Here is a 25908-nt window from a genome sequence, read left to right as displayed (position 1 = left end):
ATGTAACTTAACGCAGGGTTTCTTAACCTGAGATGGCGGGGTGAGGTATCTATGGACCTTTCCAGTCTTCTTATATTTTACTCCTCTCTGCATAATCTATGATCCAGTGACACTGGCCTCCTTGCTTTTCCTCACATAGGCCACTACATCTCCTGAGTGTGTAATTTTCACTGATTTTCCCACCTGTCTTGAATGTTCTTCCTCCTTGTTTCTTCTCCTGACTTCTTCATCTAAGTCTTAGCTCCAATCCTACCTCTTCAAGGGACCTTTCCCATTCCACCTCAATCCTAAGACATTATCTCTAATTTACCCCGTATATTTCTTGTCTGTACAAAGTTGTTTTCATTTTTTCTCCCCCATTAGAATGTAAGGGGGGAGGGGATGGTTCAAGGAGAACTAGTGCCTCTGGTGTGAGGGTTTGCTGAGCCCTTTTCAGGGCTGCTCATCTACCTTTGGTGACCCTCTGGCACTCAGTTCTCACCCTGTGACTCCAAGATGCTGTAGCATGCACAGCGGCCACATCTCAGTAAAACCATCTTGGCAGATGAGCTAAAGCAGGCTGAGGGAAACTGGCAGATTTCAAGCCTGTCAGTGAGTTAAAGGAATCTCTACCCCAAGCATGTGAAGACTTACTCCAATGGAATGAGGAGAACATTTGTTCCAATGGGCATAAAGGCAGCTGAAGCAGATGCTGTGGACTGCTTAGAGTTTGGTCAGACATGGAAGGCACCAAGGTCCTCCACTGCATCCTGATTGGCACTGGACTTCAACGACTCTGAAAGAGAGAGTGAGACTGATGACATTGTGCATCACTTAAATCCAATTCAAGCCCAACTCAAGACATCATTGGATGATGTCATCAGTCCTCTTTGAAATGAAGAACAAATCACAAGAATGTAAAGTACATGAAGGCAGGTGCTTTTTTTTTCCTTTCCTTATATCTCCAGTGCTGAGTATAGTGCCTGCTACATAGAAAGTACTTAACAAAAGCTTGTTGACGTAGTTGTTGTTATTGTTCAGTCATTGCAGTCATGACCAACTCTCCATGACCCCATTTGGGGTTTCCTTGCCTAAGATACTGGAGTGGTTTGCCATTTCCTTCTCCAGCTCATTCCACAGATGAGAAAACTGAGGCAAACATATAAATGACTTGCCCAGGGTCTTCCTGACTCCAGGCCTGGTGATCTATCCACTGCGGTGCCATTTGGCTGCCCCTTGTTGACAGTTTTTTTAAAAAAATATTTTGATACCTTTATTTCAACATAATTGGTTTCCTTTGTAATCTTATGTATTTTATTTTATGTACTTAAAAACATCGCTCTCAATAAGGGACAATAGGTTTTATCGGACTGCCAAAGGGGTCTAGAACATGAAAAAGATTATGAACCTCCACCCTAAAGGAACTATATAGCAATGGATCAATATCATAGTAAAAAAAATATATGGTTGTTAACTATGGTACCATGAGATTTTAATACTTCCTCTCGAAGCTAGACAAATCTAACAGAAAGAAACAAAAGGGAACATTTAGAACTTGAAAAAACTCTCAGAGAATTAAGATGTGAAAGACTCTTTGTATCTTTTAAAAGGAACATTAAAGATATATATTATGTAATATACATATTATATGTATATATTTCTCAACATCATATGGTACCTTTATAAAAATATAACATGTAATGAAAAATGAGAAATTAAAAATGAATGTTAAAAAGCATAAACACTCAGCATCATTTACAGACCACTGAACACAGAGGATTGTTTTATAAATGTAAAATACTAAGGTAAACAAAACATCAAATAGAGAGCTTAAATAATCTAATTTCTGAAAAGAAAACCACATTAGCTTTAAAAGAACTAACAAAAGATTCTCTTTTCTGGAGTGATTTATAGGAGAATTCTATCAAACTACCAATCCTTTCCCTTAGATTAACTCACTCAAGAACTATTTTTAAAAATTCCAGAATTCCAAATGATACTTAGTCAAAGGATAGGAACAGGCAGTTCTCAAGAAATCCAAGCTATCTATAAGCATATATATATATATAAAAAAAAACTCAAAGTCAGAGAAATGTAAGTTAAAGCAACTGAAGTTCCTCCTCACATGCATCATATTGGCAAAGTTGACAAAAATGGAAAATGACAGATTTTGGAAGGATATAGCACATTGATAGAGGCATAAATATTGGTACAGCTATGATGGAAAACAATTTGGAATTATGCTTCAAAAGTTACTAAACTTGGACCCTTTGGTCTAATGTGACATTTCTAAATTTATACACCCCCCCCAAAGAGATCAAATAAAGGAGAAAAGACCCTATATGTACAAAAATATTTATAGTAATTCTTTTTGTAGTGGCAAAAAAATCATTGAAAACTAAGGGATATCCCAACAATTAGGAGTGGCTGAACAAATTATGATACATGAATGTAATGGAATACCCTTATGCTATGAGAAACAAAAAAGGGATTGTTTCAAAGGAACTTGGAAAATTTTTAGAAACTAATAAAGAGTGAAATGGGCAGAACCAGGAGAGCAATTTATACTATAGTAAAAAAACAATGTTTAAAGACTTAAGAACGCTGATCAATGCCATGATCAAATCAGCCATGATTATAGAACACTGATGAGAAAGAATACTACCCACCTCCTTAGTGAGATGATGTACTCAAGATGTAGAAGGAGACACACATTTTTGGATATAGTCAAAATGTGGATTTGTTTTGCTTGCCTGCATATTTCCTACAAGGGTTTTCCTCTTTTTCTTCCAGCTATGGTGGGTAGAAGGAGGTGGTGGGGGGAAGTATTTGATAATTGAAAAAATAAAATTGATTACAAAAAGGAAAAAAAGAGTATGCCTATGTGTGTATGAGAGAGAGAGAGAGATCCCAGAAGCCTTTCTTCAGTATCTTTTTCAACCATCTAAAGAGCTTTCATTTAGTCAATGGGAATTTGCTTTCTGCTCCCCCCCAACTCCACCCCCTATCCTTATGTCTTGCTGCTCATTGGGTGCAGCCAAGGGTCCCTGAGGTGTGAGGCATGGAGCAAGAGTAGTAAATGGTTAACACCACAGCATTAGCTGTTCACTCATTCAGTTGTGTCCCACTCTTCATGACCCCATGGACCATACTGTCCACGGACTCTTCTTGGCACAGATACTGGAGCAGTTTGCCATTTCCTTCTCAACATCAGTACCAGCGTTCAAAAAGGACTTGGAGTCCTAGGAAAATTCCCTCAGAGTACAGAGCCATAAACTGCTAACCTGAATTGAATTAGTCCTATCAAACATGAGGTACCCTTTCCCATCCTTTATGGTGAAACAGATACTAAACAACAGACTAAACAACTAAAAGAATGGACACAACATTCTCTAGTAGAAAATGGTTAAATACAATTAGCAATCAGATATTTATTAGTCATGGAACTAGAATAATGAGAAAGGAGGTTAGGGACACATACTGGAAGAAAGAAATTGGTAAAAGAAGTTGTAAGGAACAAACAGATGCTCCTTGAAATATCACTGTGCAATTAAAAAGCTCAGGAAAACTTTTTTTTAAGAAACTTGGCCTAAAAGTATGATTGATTTTGTCTGCTACTACAGGAATCTTTCCATTGTAGAAATAAAGACATCATCAAATTCAGACCAACTTGGGAGACAGTGAAATTAGAGAAAGAATTATAGAATATTCAGAAATAAACACGATGTTAGTACCTGGGCTAACAGGTGTAGTCCATTATAGTTCCCTCTGGTACTTCCAAGAGTCAGCTGAGAAGCTGGTGATTGGACAGGTAAGATTAGGTTGAGTCAAACCCACGCTCGTACTGAACTCATCCCTGATGGTGATAGGCCAGCCAAGCCCACAGTTGGACCTGTGATATCTCACATTTTAATTTTTCTCTTCTGCTCAGTAACTTGACCTTGACTTCAGATTGCTCCTTTTTCTGGTGGCTTGGCTTTTACATTCTTCACCCCAATTAACCCAGCCATAGATACTAACGGTGAGAATTCTTTATTCCAAAAGGGAAGGGACTTGCTTTAGCTAACAGAAAAAATAATTAGTAATTATTTGCTTCCATGGTTCTTTAAAAAATGTCTCTTGAAAAAATTCCCCTGGAAGTTTGTTTACATTATTAACTGGGAACAATTATGTGGAGTGGGAAGCCCTTTACTCAGACTCAATGAAAGAGTAGTTAACCTCAATGACTATCCAAATTATTACATTTGCTGAGTTAACAAGAGTCCAAAGTGCCAAGATTTTGTTAGGTTAAATTATTCCCCACGTATAAAAGTGCCTTTCTCACGTTAGGTAAAGGCATTCATGTGACATAGAATGGGCCAAGCTGATCAGCTGGATTCTTCATAAAACTGTGACATTTTTAAATGACCTTGGGCAAATAAAAATAGCCCAGTAAAGGCCATGTTATTTTTTCCTCATTCAATTCTCATATGCTCTTCTGAGAGCAAACAATGATGCCACCTTGTCTATATGCAGTAGCTTTTGACCAAGGAGTTCCAAACATTTTTCAAGGATAACCTTATTAATCCTCACAACATAGTCTTGAGGCAAGCACTGTCTTGCCCAATTTGCAAAAGCTTAAGGAAGATGAGTGGTCATAAGGTCAGTCTGTGGGTCATTGGTGATGCCAGGAAGAAGGGCCAAAGTTCCTGAACCATTTGCCAACTCTAACCACAGGATTTCACTTCATCCCTAAACTCCGGAATTGTGTTTTACAAATTGTGCAATCAGTGACATAGTTAGAAATTTTGGATGCCCGAGCAAAGAAAACACTTTAAGGAAAGGACCATCTACCCTTTGTAAACCATAAAACCTGTTGATAGCCCCGCAGCAACATCTCATGCAGTATTTACGTCAATAGCAAGAGAAAAGAAGTTAGCATACAGAATTACTCCCAGACACCTGCATCAACTGGCTGCCCAATGCCTTTTGTATTTTCTTCTTGCAGACCAGAGCCACATAGGGCATTAGCCTTCAACAAGCTGCAAAACTGCCTGTCCTTTGGCAAATGTAACTGATAGCTTTAGGAGATTCAGCTGCAGTGGTAGGAGAGCAGAGTTTAATGAGGTCTCCAACAGTACTCAGGAAATGTGCCTCGTTGGAATTAGAAATAGGTAGAGGGTGGCACATAACCCTGCAAGCCTGACTTCCTGAGCTCCCAGAGAGGCTTAAAGGCTTGCCCAAGTGTGTGGCCCAAGCAGTTTGAGTAAGGTTTGGAATTCTAAGGTAGAGTACAGAGAAGAATTTCAGAATGCCGCACACAACAGGAGTCCACAGAGAGAAAGAGGAGCAAGCCAGCTTTATTGGAGGGAAGTACTCACAATAAGAAAGGACAGTCAGGGAGGACAGACATAGCTCAGGTCTCTCTGGGAAAGGCAGGCACCAAAACCAATAAAGTCCAGTGGGTTTTTATATAGTTCTTATCCGAGTCGAGCAAGACCAGGCATTGGGGGCAGGGAGTAGGGAGCCTGGGCTTGTTGAGCAGCTCAAGGTTCTTGGACTGATGCAGATGCCTGCTGGGGGGAACCTCTGGTGAATTGGCAGCGTATTGATAGTCAAACACCCTTTGACCATTTTTCAATTGGGGAATGATTCATACTCTTATAGATTTTAAGAAACTCTTTACATACACACACACACACACACACACACACACACACACACACACATATATAAGATATGAGAACTTTAGCTGAGAAACTGTCTCTAAAATTTTTTTCCTCAGTGTTCTGCTTTCCTTCTGATTTTGTGTTTTATTTGTATAAACCTTTTAAATTTAATGTAGTCAAAAATATTCATTTTGCTCCTTACTCCGCTCTCTATCTCTGGGGGGGGGGGGAGGGGAGAATGAAGAAAAAAAGGAAAAAAAAGAAATTTACATGATAACTTTATTATACATTTGAAACGAATGGAAAGTTGTACATAATAGAGATAGTTTATGTGCAATCATCTTTATTCTACTATGTTATGGAAACGCTTGTTTTATTTCATAAATTAAAAATTATATATATTTTAAATGCTAGCCTTGAGGAGAGAGGAGAAAGGACTCTCTACCATTACTGCTGGTTTTATTTTGAGGCTTCTTCTTAAGGACGAAAAGAGGCTACTGAGATCCTTGCACAGGTCTCACAGATAGTAAATATCAGAGGCAAATTCAGACCCTGGTCCTCTGATTCCAAATCTAGCACAAGTGGGCCCATCTCTTAATCTCAGGAGTTTGAGATGGGGACTAAGATGCCTTTTTATAGAAAGCAGTAAAAAATTCTCCCCTTCCACAATTTTTCCAGTGTAAACAAGTTATTTGAACTTTCTTCTATCTGTTCAGTGCTCTGTTGCTATTGTTTGTCCTTCATTCTCGATCAATGACAACAGGAAGGTGATGTCTTAACTTGTAAGAGGATTGGGTTTAAGTGAGGCAGGGCTGTGCAAAATCACCAGCCTCACTCTCTCTTCCAGAACAATCTGTGTCTAGTGGCAAGACATAGATTAGGATGACTAGAAATGGCTCCAATGCAGTGGGAGACCTTGGCTTTTTTAAGCTAAGGTCTTTCCCAGGTCTCAGTTTGTTTGAAACAACACTCATTCAGTGATTAAGGCTAGATGAGAAATTAGGGGGAAAAATAGCCTCAGTTACCTACTCAAAACAAAAACAAAAAAACCTCAGTCTGGGAGGGGAAAACCCTCAGGATTTCTGGCCAGTACTAAAACAACTGCTATTTACACTCATTCTGAGCCAACAAAACCCAAACAATGACCAACTGAGGCTTGGATTGGAGCCCATTATTGGCCAATCAGTGAGAGCTAGGGTGATTTGGGTTTAACTTTAAGGCAAAGTCAAGTAGCTCCATTTGAAACCCATTGGCTTTATCAGTGCCTGGTTTCCAGAGGTCTAATTCAATAAATTTATATTCCTTAAAAAGCAAGGTCTTTCCCAGGTCTTAGTTTATCTGAGGCAACACCCATTCAGTGATTTAAGGTTGGATAAAAAATGAAGCCTCATTTGCCAAATTTCAATAAAAATGCATTGCAGGGAGAAAATTGGTGGAACCTTTCAATCTAACTTCTATCCCTCTAAAGTCCATCCATTTTTGTCTTCAATTCTAATTCAATTTACTAATCTCCAAATATGAGACGTCTGGATTAAAGTCTAAACCCAAGAACATAATCTCTCCCCTCCCCGCCCCATACCTAGCAGCAGAGCATCCTTAATAGAGAGCTGGTCCTGACGTCCTTAAGTTCTGAGTTCAAGTTCCTCCTTTAACATGTAATGACCTTGTGGCCTTTAGGGGCAGTCATTTAATCTTTCAGTTTTTCCAGACAATTATCTAAAACTCATGCTTTGGTAGGAGCTCCTCTACAATGATGAAAATCAGAGGTCAAGACCAAAACAAAAAAAAAACAATCAATATTTATGTATTCTTTGGATAATTTCCTACTCTACTTCCTTAGTATGATCTATAGGTGAATCTTGGTTCTTAAAGTCTATACTAGCCAGGGGCATAAGCTCTGCCTTACCCTATAGGGCCCAGTCCAAGGATATTTTGGCTAAATTAGTAAATATCCCAAAAAAGGTAAGCTCCTTGAGGGCAGGGACTGTCTTTTGCCTTTTTTTTTTGTATCTCCAGCACTTGGCACAGTGCCTGACATACAGTTGGCACTTAATAAATGTTGATTGATTGACTGATGAAATTTGTCCACTGCTGGAACTCTCTTAAAGACTGTCTAACTCATAAACAGATAGTGATCTGAGTTAGGGGACCCACACACAGGAATCCTAGATCTTATAAAATGTAAACTCTTTGAGGCCAAAAACTGTTTTCTTTCTTTGTGACCTCAGCTCCTAGAACAGTACCTGACACAAAGTAGGGGCTTGTTCATCTCTAATAATCTCTTTAATAATCCCTTAACCCCTCAGGCCTTTGGTCATCTGTCTTCTCTATCTTCTCCATTATCTATCTTGATGTTTTTGTGAATCAGCTCAATGGGATACTATCTTCTGCCCTGGAATCCATTGCTCCCTTGTCCTATTATTGATCACACTTTGCCAAACCCTGAGCTTGTATTACTCTCACCATCTGGCTCCTTCACTCTGATGAAATCACAAAATCGTGATGACTGAGTCACCTAGAAATCTAATCTCAACTGGGTCCGCTGCAGCAAGGCACTCTTCCTACTCTTCCCAAATTAATTTGCTGTCCCATTTCCATGGTCACTCTTCTAAATTTCATCATCTCAAGTCTCTAATGTGACCTCTTCCCTCATCCTCTCAGCTGAAGTCCTTGACTCACATTTCACAAAAAAAAAAAGGCTATTCAACAAGAGTTCCCCCTTTTCCCCTCCTCATCTTACATCACTCAGACACCTTCACCCACTGTTTCCTCCTTCACTCGGGCTTTAGATTAAGTAGTAACCTTTCTCCTTGCTCAGTTCTAATCCTTCTAGACCTCTCAGCAGTATGTGATAGTGTGGATCACCTTCTCCCTCTACATACTCTGTCCTCTCCGGGTTTTCCTGATGCTGCTCTCCTCTAGTTCTCTTCTCAGTCTCCTCCGCTGATTCTTCATCCGTGTTATAGCCATTAATTGTGAGTGTCCTCCAAAGCCCTTTCCTGGTCACTCTCTTTTTTGCTCTATAGTATCTCACTTGGCAGTCCCATCAGTTTCCATGAGTTTAATTATCGTCTCTATGGAGATGATTCTGAGGTCTATAAATCCTACCCTAATCTCTCTCAAGACTCCTCTTCCTGAGTTCAAATCTGGCCTCAGACGCTTACTAACTGTGTGACCCTGAGCAAACCATGTTTACCTCAGTTTCCTCATTTGCAAAATGAGCTGGAGAAGGAAATGGCAAACCACTCCAGTATCTTTGCCAAGAAAACCCTAAATGGGGTCACAAAAAGTCAGACACGACTGAAACAAATGAGCAACAACAGTCTCTCTCCTGAGCTCCAGTTTCACATCACCAATCATCACCTTTTGGAAATTTCAAACTAAATACCCCATGGGCATCACAAACTCATTATGTCTGAAACAGAACCAATTATCTAATGTAGAAATGATTCCCCCAAATACATCCCTTTCCATATTTTCTTGTTGCTGTTAAGTCACCCAGGTTCATAACAGCAGCAGCATCCTGACCTCCTCACTCTTGCTCACCTCAGCCAATGCATTGTCAGATCCTGGCATTTCTACTTTCACTGCTTCTGTATGTGTCTTCTTTACTCTCTGCTCACATGGCCATCGCCCTAGTTCAGGCCCTCATCCCCTCTCCTGGATCAATGCAATGGCCTTCTAATTGGTCTTCCTGCCTTGTCTCTCCCCAGTACAATCTATCTTCTACTCAGCTGACAAAGCAGTTTTCTTAAAGCCCAGGCCTAACCATGTTCCCACCACACACACACACACACACACTCCATAAATTCCAATGACTCTCTGTTACATATCTCCAGGAGCAAATATAAAGTCTGTTGTTTAGCATATAAAGTTCTTCATAAACTGGCTCCTTCCTCCTTTTGCAGTCTTCTTTACCCTATGAACTCCAAGATGTAGCTACACTGGCTTACACGTGGTTCCTTGAGGACAGCACTGAGTCTCAAATCTCTCATCTCCCTGCCTTTCTACTGGCTATCTCTGGTGCCTGGAATGCTCTTTCTCTTTTTACCTCTGCCTCTTAGTTCCCCTGGCCTCCATCAAGACCCAGCTCAAATCCTGCCTGCTAAAGAAAGGGGCAATTGCCTCAGTCATTACTCCCCCTCCCAGCTGCTGGAGCTTTCCCCTCAGAGATTGTTGTTGTGTCGTTTCAGTTGTGTCTGACTCTTCCTGACCCTATTTGGGGTTTTCTTGGCAAAGATACGATACTGATTTGCCATTCCCTTCTCCAGCTCATTTTACAGATGAGGAAACTGAGGCAAACAGGGTGAAGTGACTTGCCCAGGGTCACACAGCTAGTGAGTGTCTGAGGCCAGGTTTCAACTCAGGAAGATGAGCTTCCTGATTCCAAGCATAACCCTCTACTCACTGCACCACCTAGCTGCTCCACCCCTCCCACCCTTACCAGGACCCCAAGATTATCTTCTACCTAACATCTGTATACCTTCTCTGGATGTAGTGATTTAAATGCTTTCTTCCTCATTAGAATGTGAACTCCATGTGGGCAGGGATTTCTTTGTTTTGTTTTGTTTTCCTTTTTTTTGTTAATCCCCAGAGTTTAACACAATGCTTGGAACAAGCTCTTAATAAATGTTTGTTGACTGGCTGACGTGTGGAAATATTGCTTAGCATATGCTAATAATCGAAAAGAATAGATAACAGTAAATTCCCAGGTGAAACCCTAGTGGATTGCAACACAGAATGAAAGAAATCTGTGCTTGGCCAGAGAAAAGAGGAAGGATTTTGCCAAGCCAAACCAAAAGAAAAGAACAGGTTCCCCATGAAATCTGGGGCACGGGGCACTCCTTTCATCTGAATCAGCTTGCTTAGCCCTATCTAAAAACAGTCAGTGACTCAGCCCCCACCTTTTGGCAGCTGCTCAGCAGGTCTCCCCAAGGCACTTGGCAGCCAGCTTCTAGTGGACAGTCACTGCAGTTAGTGGCCTAAACCCTCCTTCTAGTGGGCTAGGGGTAGAAATGGGGCCTGGGGGAAAGTCATCTTCCATATGACCAGGTTTACTTGTGACATCTCCACTTTGGGACTTGTGGGTCATCTCTTTCCCTCCTCTGCCCCACCCCTCCTTCCATTCATCTTCAATACATAAAACACGTTCTGAACAGACTGGAAAGCAAAAGCAAAATACCTCTTCCCACACTGTGCCCCACTGGCCTCCTGGGAATTCTCAAAAATGAAATCAGCTGCAACCATAATCCTCATTTACGATTCAAAAGTTTCCAAGTGGGTTTCTAAGGAAGCCAGCCGACTCTGTGTGTAGGGGGAGAGAGGATAAGAGGGAGAGAGGGGTGGGGCGGGGGAGAGGGAGGTGCACAGGGAACAGATCTCTTTGCTTCAGGGGAATTTTTGAGGCTTCTGGAACTGGGTCTGGGCTGTCTGGGAAAGGGCCCCCTCCAGCAACACCGGAAAGATACTCCCGTCTGGCATTTCACTTGAGGGGGATTCTTCAGGAATGAATGCTGCTTCCTGCTATCCCCCTCTTTGTTCTGGACCACTTCATTTAGCCCAGACTGGCCCAGCCTCTCCTTGCTCTTTGGCCTTTTCGGGAAACTGCTATTGTCAGAAATTGACTTTCCGGTGGGAAGCACTTTCTTTTTCCATCTCTCTGGCGTGTTGTGTTTACTCACCTGCATTTGTGGTGGTGGCTCTCACTAGGGCTAAGGTATTCACTGAGGAGGCCTTAGGGGGAGCAGGGCAGCAATAAAACCCTGTCCCATGCTAGCACACAACCTAATCCTGGGATTGTCTCTGAGCCAGTCCCAGGCTCCTCTGTGTTTTACCCCAGCCACCTCACAGGTGAGCTGGGAAATGGAGGTAGTGAGCCGTTTACATGGAGTCAAATAGGACTGCTATTCTTAAATCGGACTACTATTCCCTTGGCGGGGGTGGGGGTGGGTTGTCACAGAAGAGTTAGGGAGTAGATAGGGGAATTTCTGCTTGCAGATTAAGGAAACTGGTTTTCCCCCTCTTCCACCATCTTTGTATCTGAAGGCTGAGGCTTGGAGTAGCTAGTGCAATCTTAGTTTCTTGGAGCAGGAGTGGGGAAAGGGAGTTTGAGATGTGGTAGGTGAAAGGGAGCTTCCACTTTGGAGGGAGAGGGCTTCCCTATCCTAATCCAACAGAGGCAGAGCACCCAAGGGTCTGTTCTGACTCCCAACACCTGGTGCCAAAACCACCAACAGTCTCTGCTAGAGACAATCGGAGACTTTGAGCAGGAAGGGAACTGCCAATCATCTAATCTCATCCACTCATTTTTACAGAGGAGGAACTGAGATTAGGGCTGCCTGGACTCCCCTCCAGACCACCTCAGAGCATCTTTCTGTTCCCCACCCCCATTACTCCTCCAGCCTCCTCTGGATTTACTCTAGAAATGCTTGATTTAGCTACTTGAAAGTTATAGTGAGAGCTATAGAATTACAGCAGCAGATGAGAAAACTGAGATCACACAAAAAGTAAGGGGAAGAACTAGTATTTGAACCCAGGTCCTCTGATTATCTCCAGCCTCCATCATTTATATGAAATGCGTACTGTTGTTATTATTCAGTCGTGTCCAACTTTCCATCACCACTTGGACTGCAGCACACCAATGCTGTCCATAGGGTTTTCTTGGCAAAGATACTGGAGTAGTTTCCCATTTTCTTCTTCAGTGGTTTAGGACAAACAGTGGTTACGTGACTTGTCCAGCATCACACAATTAGTGAGCATCTGAGACTGGCTTTGAACTTTCTGACTCAAGGTTCATTGTTCTATCCACTGAGCCATCTAGCTGCCTCAAAATGCAAACTACCTCTATTCAATTACTATGTAGGATGAGAGACAACTGAGTTCAAGTCCTACCTGACACATAGTGACCCTGAGCAATTCACTGCATCTCTCAATGCCTCCAAGTCTTCATGTTAAGACTAAGTTGTAGAATAGTTGCTTTGATGAAGGGATTTCCACAATTGAATGAAATTAAAGGTTTCAACAAAAAAAGGCAACTCTGTGCCAATAATCACTCTGGGCCTCAGTTGCCTCATTTATAAAAGGAAGAAGGGTGAACTGGATAATCTCCGAAAGTTCTTTTGTCTGTAAGATGCCATGCACCACATTAATGTAGTTATTAATTTAATTTGGTTATAACAGTGAACTCTGACCATGCTCAGTCTTCATAGTTTTTGCTCATGTACAATGATTGTCTTCTCATCACCTAAAATATCAAGGACGTTGGTAATGACATCCTGATTTTTACTTGTTGAGCTTCAGCCTCCTAACTTTCAGACTAATTGTGGATTCCTACTAAACCTCTTGGTGGAGTTTTCATAATGGAACTAAGTCTCCATGGACCTCATCCCCAGACTCTCAGGAATCAATAACTGACATGAAGTTTTGAAACTTGAATCACTCCTACTGTTCTTCTGATTTAATTGTTGACTATTAATCAACAGCTATTTGTTGAATATGCAAGATTCTCCGTTAGATACTGCGGGTGATAAAAAAAAAAAGGTAGATTCTCTCAAGTTTCCCTGGGGAGACCAGGCATGTTCAGTGTGCAAAAATAATGAACAATTCTAGTCAGTAGATGATAAATGCCAAATGAGTGATAATTGAGAGAGAGAGAGGAAGGAAGGAAGGAAGGAAGGAAGGAAGGAAGAAAGAAAGAAAGAAAGAAAGAAAGAAAGAAAGAAAGAAAGAAAGAAAGAAAGAAAGAAAGAAAGAAAGAAAGAGGGAGGGAGGAAGGAAGAGGAGGAGGGAGGAAGGAAGGAAGGAAGGAAGGAAGGAAGGAAGGAAGGAAGGAAAGAAGGAAGAATATAGTGATTTGGAGTGGTCAGAGAAGGCTTCATGGAACAGAACCTGATTCGGGTCTTGAAGGACAGGTAGGATTTAGAAGGGCTAAAAGAAATAGAGAAGTCGTTTTAGTTGGGGAGCAGGGGCAGGAGGAGGGCAGGGGAACAACAAAAGCAAAGGTACAGAATTAGAAACCTAAAAGGTTTTGTCCAAGGAACAGAGAATAAGGACAGGGTTCTTGTGAGGGAGTTGTGGGTGACAAGGAAAGACAGAATGAGGCCAAGTTGTGGATAACCTTGAATGGCAGACTAAGGATTTGGGACTTTATGCTATAATTGAAAATCATTTCAAGGGGGCAGCTAGGTGGCACAGTGAGTAGAGCACCGGCCCTGGAGTCAGGAGGACCTGAGTTCAAATTCTGCCTCAGACACTTGACACACTAACTGTGTGACCTTGGGCAAGTCACTTAGCCCCAATTGCCCTGCCTTCCCCCCTCCAAAAACAAACAAACAAAAAACAAAAAAAGAAAATCATTTCAGGTTTGAGGGCAAGGAAATCACATGGTAAAAGCGGTATTTTAGGAAGATGAATCATAGTATTTAGGATGGCTAAAGTAGAGAAAGACTAGAGGCCAGAGGAATACAAGATATCAGTATTTCAGAGTTAAAAAAAACCCAGCTAGTTCGACCTGTTAAGAAATCCCCTCCACAGTTTCCACAATAAATGATTTCCCAGTTTTCATTTAAAGCTCTCTAGTGAGGTAGAAGGAACCCACTAGCTCTTGAAGCAGCACAGATCCCTTTTAGGCAGCTCTAACTGTAGGAAGTTTTCCTTACATTGTGCCTAAATTGGCTTCTCTGCTATTTAATAATAACTAATAATAGTTAATATATAGTCCTTACCATGCACCAAGCATGAACTAAGCACTTTATAATTATCTCATTTGGTCCTCACAACAACCCTGAGAGGTAGGTGCTATTATTATCCCCTCCCAGGATAGCACAGCAGCCAATAAGTATTTGAGGCTGTGTTTGAACTCAGGTCTCCCTGACTCCAGGCCCAGTGCGCCACCTAGCTGTCATTCTACCCATTGCTCTTACTTCTGCCCTCTGAGACTAAACAGAACAAATGTTATCTCCCTCACTTGACACCCCACTCAAATACTTGAAGCCAGCAATCATATCTCCTTTTACTCTTCTTTTCCCTGTGTTAAGTATCTCCAGTCTTCACACCTGGTTCTTGTAGGCATGGCTCCAAGGTCCTCCACCATCCTGGTCACCCTACATTCAATGCTACCCAGCTTGCCAATGCTCTTCCTGAACAGTGGTGCTCAGAACCGAATGCAATACTCCAGATGTGGTCAGACCAAGGCAGAGTGCAGAGCAGCAATCACCTCTCTCATTCCGGATGCTATGATTCTGTTACGGCAGCCTATCATCACGTTATTTTTTTTCTTTCCTGCCACATCACATTTTTCAGAGGAACATAGATGTAGAGCTGGAAGGGACCTCCAAGGCCATCAAATCCAACCCCTTCATTTTACACATGCAAAAACTAGATCTAAGTATTTTGTGTCACAGGTATGATTTAAACCAACTTCCCCTGACTCCAGAATGTGCTTGACTCTTACTGGAAACATAGTTCTCCAAAAACTCAAGCTTTTTTTCTTTTCCCATAAAAACTACTGTCAAATCCTGCTTCTCTCATTTTGAACTTGTGAAATTCATATTTTGAAGCCAAGAATAGGATTTACACTCATCTCAGTTGAATTTGATCTTACTTGATTAATCTATCATTCTTACCCATTGAGATCTTTTTGGCTCCTGATTCCATCATGCACTACTTTAGCTATCCTTCTCAAGTAAAAGTCATAATCATGCTTGATAAATGTGACATCGATGCCTTTGTCCAAGCCACTGACAGCAAAATTACCAAATAGATCAGAACCAAGGAGGCTACTTGGAAAACCACTGCAATTGTATAAACATGAGGTAATAAAGGAGATGGCAGTGGGATTTCAAAGGGAAAGACAGATAGGAGATATTGTAAAAAGAAAACACAAAGATAAATAGGGCCTAGAGATTAATTACATATAGGAGATGAGGGAATCCTAGAACCTTAGAGTTGAATAGGGCTTTCAGAGTTTATCTAGTCCAGCCTTATATTCAGCATTGCTCCAGGCTCTACCTAGAACTTCCTGTTATAGCTCAATCCTTCCTAAGAAGACCCATTCCATCTGAGAACAGTTCTAACTAGGATACGGCTTCTTAACCTTCTTTGTGTTCTTTAACCTTTGACAGTCTGGTAAAAGTCTATGGACCCCTTCTCAGAATAGTGTTTGTTGGCTGTGTTCACCATTGAAGAAGGAAATACTAATTTTCAGTTAGAGATTAGTATCAGTTAGCGATTAGCATATTCCTTAAAATCTATCCATAAGTGACAGGTTAAGAACCCCTAAATTAAAAAAGTACTTTTTCATTGAATAAAAATGTTTTTCCTTATAATTTAAACCATTGATCCTATTCTCTGAATTTATGCAGAAGAAGTTTAATCTCTCCTTCCACATGACTTTCCCTCAAATATTGGAAGACAGCTTTCCTTTACCGCCACCACTCTTTCTCCTCTGTCTTTCTCTTCCTGTATTCCTCACCCATTCTTCACATGACATGATTTCCAGATCTGTTGTCATCTTGATCATCTTCTTCTAGACAGGCTCTAATTTCTCAGTTCTTAAAATGGGGCACCAGAACTGAACACAGTACTCAAGGTGTGGTTTGACCAGGGCAGGGTGCTGAGGAACTTGTTAGCCAGTGCCTACAACCTCCACTGGGACCAGAAGAGGGCAATAAAGTCATTAATGGCTAGGAGCCCCAAGGAGCCGTTAAGGACAACAGCCGAGGAAATGATGCTAGCTTTTGGATAGTCATCATCATTGTTGTGGTTGTTACAGTTTGCCAAGTTCTTGGCATATATTCTCCCATTTGATTTTTACAACATCTTTGTGAGGTCAGCGCTATAGGTATTTTACAGATGAGGAAACTGAGGCTGCAAGAGGTAAACCAGTTTGTCCAGGGTCACTTGGCTAGTAGATGTTTAAGGTTAGATTTGAACCCAGGTCTTCCTGACTCCAAATCCAGCACTCTATCCATTAAGGCCTTAAAGTCAAATTCATTAATGGAGATAGCACAAGTTCCTTAAGGAAGTGTTTCTTTTTTTGTTTGTTTGTGTCCCTAAGCCCTAGCACAATGCCATATTCCCCTTAAGCATTTAATGAATATTTGTTAAATTTAATTTAATTGGGGTGTTTGTGTGTGTTTATGTGTCTGACTTAGTATTTGGGGGAGGAGGGTGGAGTGAGAAAGAGAACAAGGTATTGAGATGCAAGGGTACAAAGGGTATCAGACCATGAAACCCATGTGTGATGCCTAGCTGACTAAGCCAAATGTATGAGAGGGAAAGCTGGGAATTGAAGGAATCCTTTATTGGAATCTTAGTGGAGCTAAATAGAGATTTGAAGGGTGGGTCTCTGCTGAGACAAACCTCCCAACCATTAGGCTATATGGTTTGTGGCCTCTTTCTGATCTAGCATGCCTAAAATGGGTACCACATTTTAAGAATGACATTGACAACTGGGAGTACATCCAGAAGTAGGTGGCCAGGATAACAAAGACGCTGTATTCCTTTCCACTCTAGCAACTGAGAGGACAGTTACTGCCCTTGATCTAGACAGAAATGACTGAGGTTTCAAGCCTAGTGGACTTGGAGAATAATAGTACCCACTGACATTTAGGAAGGTTAGATGAGAAAGATAGTTTGGGTGTGTAGGGAGTGAAAGATGATTATAATTTGTGTTGCATGGTTAGGGCTGATCTGCCATATGGCTACCATATTTTCCTTGATAGCATCTCCAAATTGCTTACAAAACTTGAGTACAATGACGGTGGTTTAGGCAGCTATTGCATTTCAAACCTGGCTATAACTTGTAGAGTGGAACTCATTATGGGGCATAGGGCTCAGATCTGCCTTGAATCTCAAAGAAAACTCATAATTAGAATACAGCCTGCACCCCTACTAATAAATAAAAGAGTGTGGCATTCAAATACACTTGTGAAAATCCAGACACATTATAGATAGGAACAAATGCATTTTAAAAAGACAAATCATTTTAGCTAAAATAAAAACAATGGCAATAAAACAGTATTTCACAGATCTGTTCTTTGTTATTTCTTGCTGCAAACAACCAGATTCCAGTTGATAGCTATGGCATCCAGGCATTAGACAATACATACGCTTCAAAAATTCATATGTCAGGGATCTCATGGGGTGGGCATATTGGCCACCAATGCAGATTGGAACCTACTTACATCCTCTCATTTTGCATGATTCTTGTCATGCAGATATGTTCTGTCATTTTGCAAACCAGCAATAAAGGATGCACCCAGCATGCTCAAGGTTTTCCTGTCATCTTCTAATATTTTGTGGCTCCCAGTACAATGCTCAACTCTCCATCTGCTCCCCCTCACCCTCATACCCTGACCTGCTCCCTTCCTTTGTAAGTCCTTGATTTTGAAGTCCATTTCAAGCAAATCACTGCTGAGAGTGTGTGTGCAGCAGTCCCATGTCCACCATCTATCTTTCCATAACTTTCTGGAACCCCCATAATCATAGTGTTCCACAACTAGCAGCGTTTTCATATCACTAGTTGAACACTGGCATTAAAAAGATGGTTTTTTGTGACTAAAAACAGTCTGGGATCATTAAAAATGGTGTATAATTGTACAAATACCCTTGTATATGTGTTGTTTCCCTCATTAGAATGTGAACTCTTTGAGAATCTTGATTTTATATTTATACTCCCAGCACTTAGGGCTTTGTACATACTAAGAACTTAACAAATGCTTTTTTTTTCCATTCATTCATTTGAATGTAATTCAGCTTAGTCTCTTCTCCCTATTAATTTTGGGGACCCAGTTCATGGTAGATCTGTAATGCCTGTTTAACACGCATATACATACATGCATGTACATATATACATACACATGTACATATGCATACATGCATATATACATACATATTTTCATATATGGATCAATTCAATGGGTTGTCCATCCAATCATATGTTATAATCTGAGCAATATGCATTACTTTGGGGCATCTAGGTGGCACTGTGGATGGAGTGTCAGGTCTGGAGTCAGGAAGACTCATTTTCCTGAGTTCAAATTCGACCTCAGACGCTTATAGTGGTGTAACCCCTGAGCAAATAATTTAATCCTGTTTGCCTCAGTTTCCTCATCTATAAAATGAGGTGGAGGAGGAAATGGCAAACCCCTCCAGTATCTTTGCCAAGAAAACCCCAAATGAGACCACAAAGAGTTGGATACAACTGAAAAACAAGTGAAATGTATTACTTTATCAGTAATGAGTCATTTGAGTCATTCAGGCAAGCACCAGGCATTTATTAAGTACTTACTATGTGCCAGGAACTGTAAGCCCTGGAGATACAAAGAAAGGCAAAACAAAATGAAACAAACAAACAAAAAATCCAGTCTCTACCTCTCAAGGAATGTGCACTGTTGTTTCTTAATAATAATAGCTAGCATTTATATAGCTCTTTAAGGTTCACAAAGAACTTTTCAAGTATTTTATTTTATCCTCACTAAAACTCCAGGAGGTAGTAGTGATTGCTATCCCAATTTTTATAGATGAGGAAACTGAGGCAAATAGAGGTTAAGTAACTTGCCCACGGTCATCCAGCTAGTAAGTATCTGAGGCCACATTTGAACTCCGGTCTTCTTGACTCCAAGAGCAGTGATCTATCCATGGCACCAATTGGCAGCCTATTGAGATACATTTAGTTCCATCATATGCATGAATTTCATGTTGCAAATATCTTTATAATAAACTCTTCACCATGAGACAGTGAAGCCACCACATTTAGACTCTAATGTCATAGTCCCAGATGGCTCTGAAGAAAACACATGTGGGAAAAGCAGATGAACTTGGCCAAGTACACACAGGAGTGGTTCATACATTAGACAACACACTTTTGAGGACATTGAAGGACCAATTCTCCAAGTATCTGAAGGAAGGGAAAGATATCAAAGGTATTGAAAAAACTTTCAGGTGCTGACTACTTCCCAAAAAGATAAACTATAAAACATTAATGCTTTCAATATGTATTCCTATTTTCCTAGACATATGACATTTTTATGAGAGGGAATCTTTGATGAGGATGTTAGAAAAAATGTTTTTTTAAGAGCTATTCCACAGTAGAGCATGTTTTTGACTTCTCGTAACTAACTAGGAGGTATAGAGAATACATGATCACATTTTGTCTATTTTTTGTTGATTGTAGAAAAAGTATTTAATTCAGTCCAAACAGTGACTTAAAATCTCCCTTTCAACAAAGTGTCTCCCTTCCATACATCAAGAATATACAGGAATCTTTGAAAGATATAACAATGGAGATAATTCTGTTTAATAACTTTATACTAATTAATTTCAAAGGAAGCAAAAAAACTGGGCGGTGAATCTTCATGGAGCTCAAGTGCAGAGTCTAAGCCAAAGAGACCTACAGATGAAGAAGTCTTCCAGATGTTCTTGGTTGCAAATTACCTCATGCTGATTGCATTAAGCTCTGGCACACTACAGGGCATCTAAACGAGATTGGGAATCACCCACAAGTATTTGGTCCAACCGTTCACACAGGAAAAACCAAGTGTATGAAAAATATACTTTGTCCAGATTGTTACATATAAATGCCTAGAAAACCTAAGCTTATGCATGTGTGTGTGTGTGTGTGTGTGTGTGTGTGCGTGTGTGTGTGTGTGTGTTGGACAAACACTGCTAATGGACAATAAGTTTGTTCCAAAATTGAATAGAGCTAGCCAGATTATCTTTATGAAATTTGCAAAGTTCTTTTAATGACCTTGACCTTCTCTCTGAAACAAAGAGCCATCATTTTAGTACTAAGGGGTATGTGTGTTTGTGTGTGTGAGAGAGAGAGAGAGAGACAATGACAGAGACAGAGAGAGAGAGACAGAGAGATACAGAGAGAGACAGAGAGGCAGAGAGAGAGAGAGAGAGAGAGAGAGAAGGAATAAGCAATTATTAAGCTCCTACTACATGCTAGACACTGTGTTAAGCTATATAAATATTATCTCATTTGATCTTCACAACAATCCTGGGAAATGGGTGCTATTATTATCCTCGTTTTATAGTTGAAGAAACTGAGGCAGACAGAGGTTAAGTGACAGAGAAACAGTCTTGAGGCCAGATTTAAACTCAATTCTCCTTGACTCCAGTCCCAGCTGTGCCTCCTACCTGCCAATATTCTTCCAATGATGGTGTATGCCTGAAAGTCAAGAAACACATCTGGAAAAGCTGAGTTTGAGAATCATCCAAAAAGGCAAATGAGAGGCACATAACAGGTAGGATGAGACATTGTAGATAAAGAATAACAAAGTAGAATTGGTGCAAAGGATACACCAAAGAAGTTTGTGAGTAGATGGAATGTGGGCTGGATGGGTGGTGAGAATGAGAAATAATCAATAAGCAGTCAGTGTGCTCATCAATCAAATGGGATAATGTATCCCAATGTCTGGAGAATCAAGAAGGACTTCCCCCCCACCCCAAACAACGGACAGACCCCTGTGGTGATCTTATGGGAGGGCATAGATATATAGAGTAAAGGTTTGGGCAGCTAGGTGGTACGGTAGACAGAGTGTGGGCCTGGTGTCAAGAAGACTCGTCTTCCTGAGTTCAAATCTGGCCTCAGACACTTACTAGCTGTGAAATCCTGGGCAAGTCACTTAACTCTGTTGGCCTCAGTTTCCTCATCTGTAAAATGAGCTGGAGAAGGAAATGGCAAACCATTCCAGTATCTTTACCAACAAAACCCCAAATGGGGTCATGAAGAGCTGGACACAACTGAAAATGACTAAACAATAACAAAAAAGGTAAGAGACTTACAGACACACAATCTCCATTTTTAAAAGTAACACATGGATGAGATCTGAGTTACAATGCAGCATTGAAGTATTGTTCCGTGTTCCGTATCTCTATTCCATGCTCAACATATCTAGAACTTTCTAACTCTCTTCTTGAAGAAAATTATTTTATATCCATGTAGTGGAGGTCTGCAAGGCAGCCAGGGTGACACAATGGATAGAGTGCCGGGCCTGGAGTCAGGAAGACTCATCCTCTTGAGCTGAAATCTGGCCTCAGACACTTACTAGCTGTGTGACCCTGGGCAAGTCACTTAACCCTATTTACCTCAGTTTCCTCATCTGTAAAATAAGCCGGGAAAGGAAATGACAAAAACTCCAGTATCCAGATTTGTGACCCCATCTGGTCATGACTGAAATGACCATAGCAACAACGGAGTCCTGCGCATGCCAACGTATGCACCTGAAATGGCATCTCTCCATGTGGAGAAGCTCGGCATCAGACCCCCATTACATACAATGATGACACTTTGGAATAGTCTACAAGCCTCTCAACCCCATCATTTCTTGATACCAAAAAAATTTTCCAACATCATTTTTTCCATCTTTCAGAGACAGATGGAAGTCAGAGTAGATAGAGCCCTGGACTGAGAATCAAGAAGACCTGAATTCAAATCCTGTCTCAAATACCAGATAGAGGACCCTGAATAAATCATTTCATTTCTTTCAGCCTCAGTTTCCCCCTATGTAAAAAATAGGAATAATAATAGCACCTACTTCACAGGATTGTTTCAAGATCAAATGATATAATGTGTGTAAAGTGCTGTGCAAATCTTAAAGTAGTACATAAATGTTAGATGTTATTATTGTTATGGAAGAAATTAAATAGCAACGTCAATTTAGATTGGAAGATTGCGTCAAGATCTCCTTGGAATTTTTCTGCTTCTTCATCCTTTGCAGCATAAACTGCAGTGAACTTCCTAGTGTTGTCTTCTCACCATGAGCTCTGCAAAACAAGATGGCCAACTAGTCATCCTATTAAAAAAAAAATCTCTTGTTTCTTTGAAGAAATATTAAAACTACCTCCTTCATTTGCCTGATGAGGAACTCTGAGCCCTCCTTCCAGCAAATGACAATTTCTTTATGTCCCTGGCATGCACTTTACTCAGCTCCATCACCCCAGATTACCTACAAACATGTTTAAATTTCACGAGTATTTGATTTCAAACACCTGCGAATGAGGGTCTCTAGGCACATGTGTTAACACTTTTAATCAGGACAAAAGGCTTAGACATGAAAACAAATGATAAGCTTTGAAAGTAGAAGTATAAGCTAAAATTTGAAAAATTTGCTTATCGTGCTTCCTGTCTTTGCTCTCTTCTTGCCTCTCTGGGATGTTCTCATCTTTGTCTTCCAATCAATGACCCAGACAGTGTTTAGATTATCTCTGACCTATATCCATTGCCTTTCTATGAGATTATAAAGGGAAACACAATTCACAAATCTGCCATAACTATAAAAGAATAAAATAATGAATTATTTCCCTATTTCAAAAAAGGTAAAATTATATAAGGAGTATTCTATGAGACTTTTGTCTCTAAATCTTTCATCTCAAGTAGAGACTAGATGACCATTCATGGTAGGGGCTCTTTCCACGTATGGATTGTACTAGATGGCCACTGAGGTCCTTTCCAATTCTTAAGTTCCACATTTCTGAGATTCCATCGAAATAGAGCATGTCCCAAAAATCTTAGCGCAGTTTTAATAACCTCAGAAGTATAAACATTATAAATTTATAAAAAATGAAAGATTAATTATTTAAATTTTATATATATATATATATAAATTGATATAGTCAGTGAATTTTCAAGCTTTAAAGAAACTTTCATTAGCTGCTGTTCAGCAGCCAAATGTATTGCATTTATAATTCTAGCCTTACAATCATCCAAAGAACTAGGCTTTGATCCATACATGACAGTTTCGATGTGTCCTTACAATAAAGTCTAATGGAGATAGATCAGTTGAATGAGGCGCCAAGAAAAAGAACCTTCTCTATTGATTCACCAGTCTGAGAAAGTATCATCCGGAAATTGCCACATGTTGCAATGAATGATGACAGTACTAGTCTAATTAAAATTAATATTAAAAATTATTATTTAAAATCCACAAAGCCAAATGAGTTTTTACAAATTTTTAAAAAACTAAGCTTTCAACTTCATAATTAAAATATTCAATTCTTATAAGTTTGTAGCACTTATACTTCCAAAATTATTAAAACTTAAACTTGCACTAAGACTTTTGGGTTGTTCTGCATTTATTTTGAGGGTGGAAATATTTTCTCCATAAAGGTGAGCCAGGACAATCAACACACCTTTGAGAGAATGACCTAAGCTGCCTCTCCCAGGACTCCCTCATAGGTACTTACTTGCATTTTTATTATTTTTGTTGCACAATAGTCTCTGCCTACATTCAAGAAAGTAATTAATAAAGAGTCCCTGCTATTAGAGCTTACATCATAACCGAGATACAAACTGAACTTCTATGCATGAACTATCTCTCATTAAATACTCCAGATGCAAAAATGTCTTGGCGGGGCAGGGGGAGGGGTGGGGGAGGGGGAGAGGAGAATCTGTTGTGGGTGTGGTTATTGCCAGTTAGAATACTAGCACCTGAGCTCAGAAGAGCCTCCATCTTCCACGGTGGGTACACCAGGGAATGGAAGCCACAATATTTACACACCCTGAATATTTCTGCATTCCAGAGAGAGGGAAGCAGGCAAGAGATGTTTTTGCCCTCCATGCCCTAAGGGAAAGAATATCTGTCTATCTATCTATCTATCTGTCTATCTATCTCTCTATGTGTGTGTATATGTATATGTGTATACACATATATATACATATATATATAGTGTGTGTATGTGTGTGTAAATCTGTGTGTGTGTGTGTGTCTCTGTGTGTGTGTATGTGTATGTTTTCTCCAGGAACTTAAAGGGAGGCATCATGATAAAAAGAGACAGTGTTAAATTTAATCAAAGAGCATAAAGTCAGAATTAAGATTCTTTTAAAAAGTCACATAACTTCTTTGGAACTCAGTTTCCTCTTCTGCAAAATAAGAGGCTTAAACTAGGTGACTTATGCTGCCCCTTCCAGCTCTAAATCTATGATTCTATAAGTCTGGAGATTCAGCAGTGCCTTGTGTCGGACAGGCAGGGAGAGATGGACCGAGCTGGCTCAGGGTTATCTATCACCTGCAAGTGCTGACCCCTATGCAACAAGGGAAGTTAGTTGGGAGCTGTCTCCCAGTTGATGTCATGCTTAAGGGACTCTATTGGAACTTATCATTGCTACAGCAACCCTTCTCACTCAACCCCCAGCACACACGCGCACACACACACACACACACACACACACACACACACACACACACTCATTCACTCACTCAAATGGCCTGAAATGATACTAGATCCTTCTATTCCTTCCAGAGTACAAATTAATCAAATTGTTTTTGACATATAAGTCTCTCTTTACCTTTAAATGACTGGCATTTTCAAGGATAACCACAACTTGACTCCTGGAGAATGTGTTCTATGCCTAAATCCGCCCATTCGACCTTCATAAAATTATATACTCTAATGGTTAGAAGAGGCCTTAGAGACCACATTAGTTCAAATCCCTCATTTTACAGATGAGGAAACCCTTGTCTTCTAGAAGTTCTCACCTAGAACCTAAGGCCAAAAGAAGAATATTTTAAAATTGCAGAGTTCCTGTCAGGAAATCTTGGGTAGTCAGTCATTTAATAAATCAGTCAGTCAGCCAACAAGTATTTAGTAAGTCTAATGTTGTGCTAAATTCTGGAGATGCAAAGAAAGGGGGGAAAAGGCCCTGCTCTCTCAGAGCGCCCTTTCTATTGGGGGAAACAACATGCAAACTATATATATCTACACAAGATGTCTATAGGATAAATTGGAGATATTAACAGAAAGAAGCCATTAGCATTATAAGGGAAATTGGAAAAGGCTGTATGTGGGATTTCATCTGAGACTTGAAGGAAGCCCAGAAAGCCAGGAGGTGGGGATGAGGATGTAGAGCACTCCAGACATGGGGGACAGGTAGGGAAAATGCCTGCGAAGCATCAAGGAAAGAAGGAGTGAGGGGAAAACAATGCTGTCAAGCTGTGAGAAATGATTAATAAATAATGAGTGTGAACGGAGACTTCAAAACAAAAAAGGGATTAACAGAGAGAGAAACCCTGATAGCATCTTTCTTGGCCAGGGAAGCCACTCAGCAGCCTTCTCCCTAGTTTCATAGATGAACCTTAGGTCATTGCAAACTCTCACAGATCCTTCTGTTCAAACGCCTAGCTCCCTGCCTGGACCCTGGAGATGCTCAATGAATGCCTTGTTGACTGAAGAACTAATTCTATCCAGTGAAGTAATGAAGGGAGAGGCTACAGCATGATACCCATGTGAAACAAGGCAGATAGCCAGGAAAGATAGCATGAGCTATTTGCTTTAT

Source organism: Trichosurus vulpecula, chromosome 1, assembly GCF_011100635.1.
Source record: "Trichosurus vulpecula isolate mTriVul1 chromosome 1, mTriVul1.pri, whole genome shotgun sequence".
Classification (NCBI taxonomy): Eukaryota; Metazoa; Chordata; class Mammalia; order Diprotodontia; family Phalangeridae; genus Trichosurus; species Trichosurus vulpecula.
The sequence above is the reverse complement of the archived record's forward strand: the minus strand, read 5'-3'. Positions refer to the sequence as shown.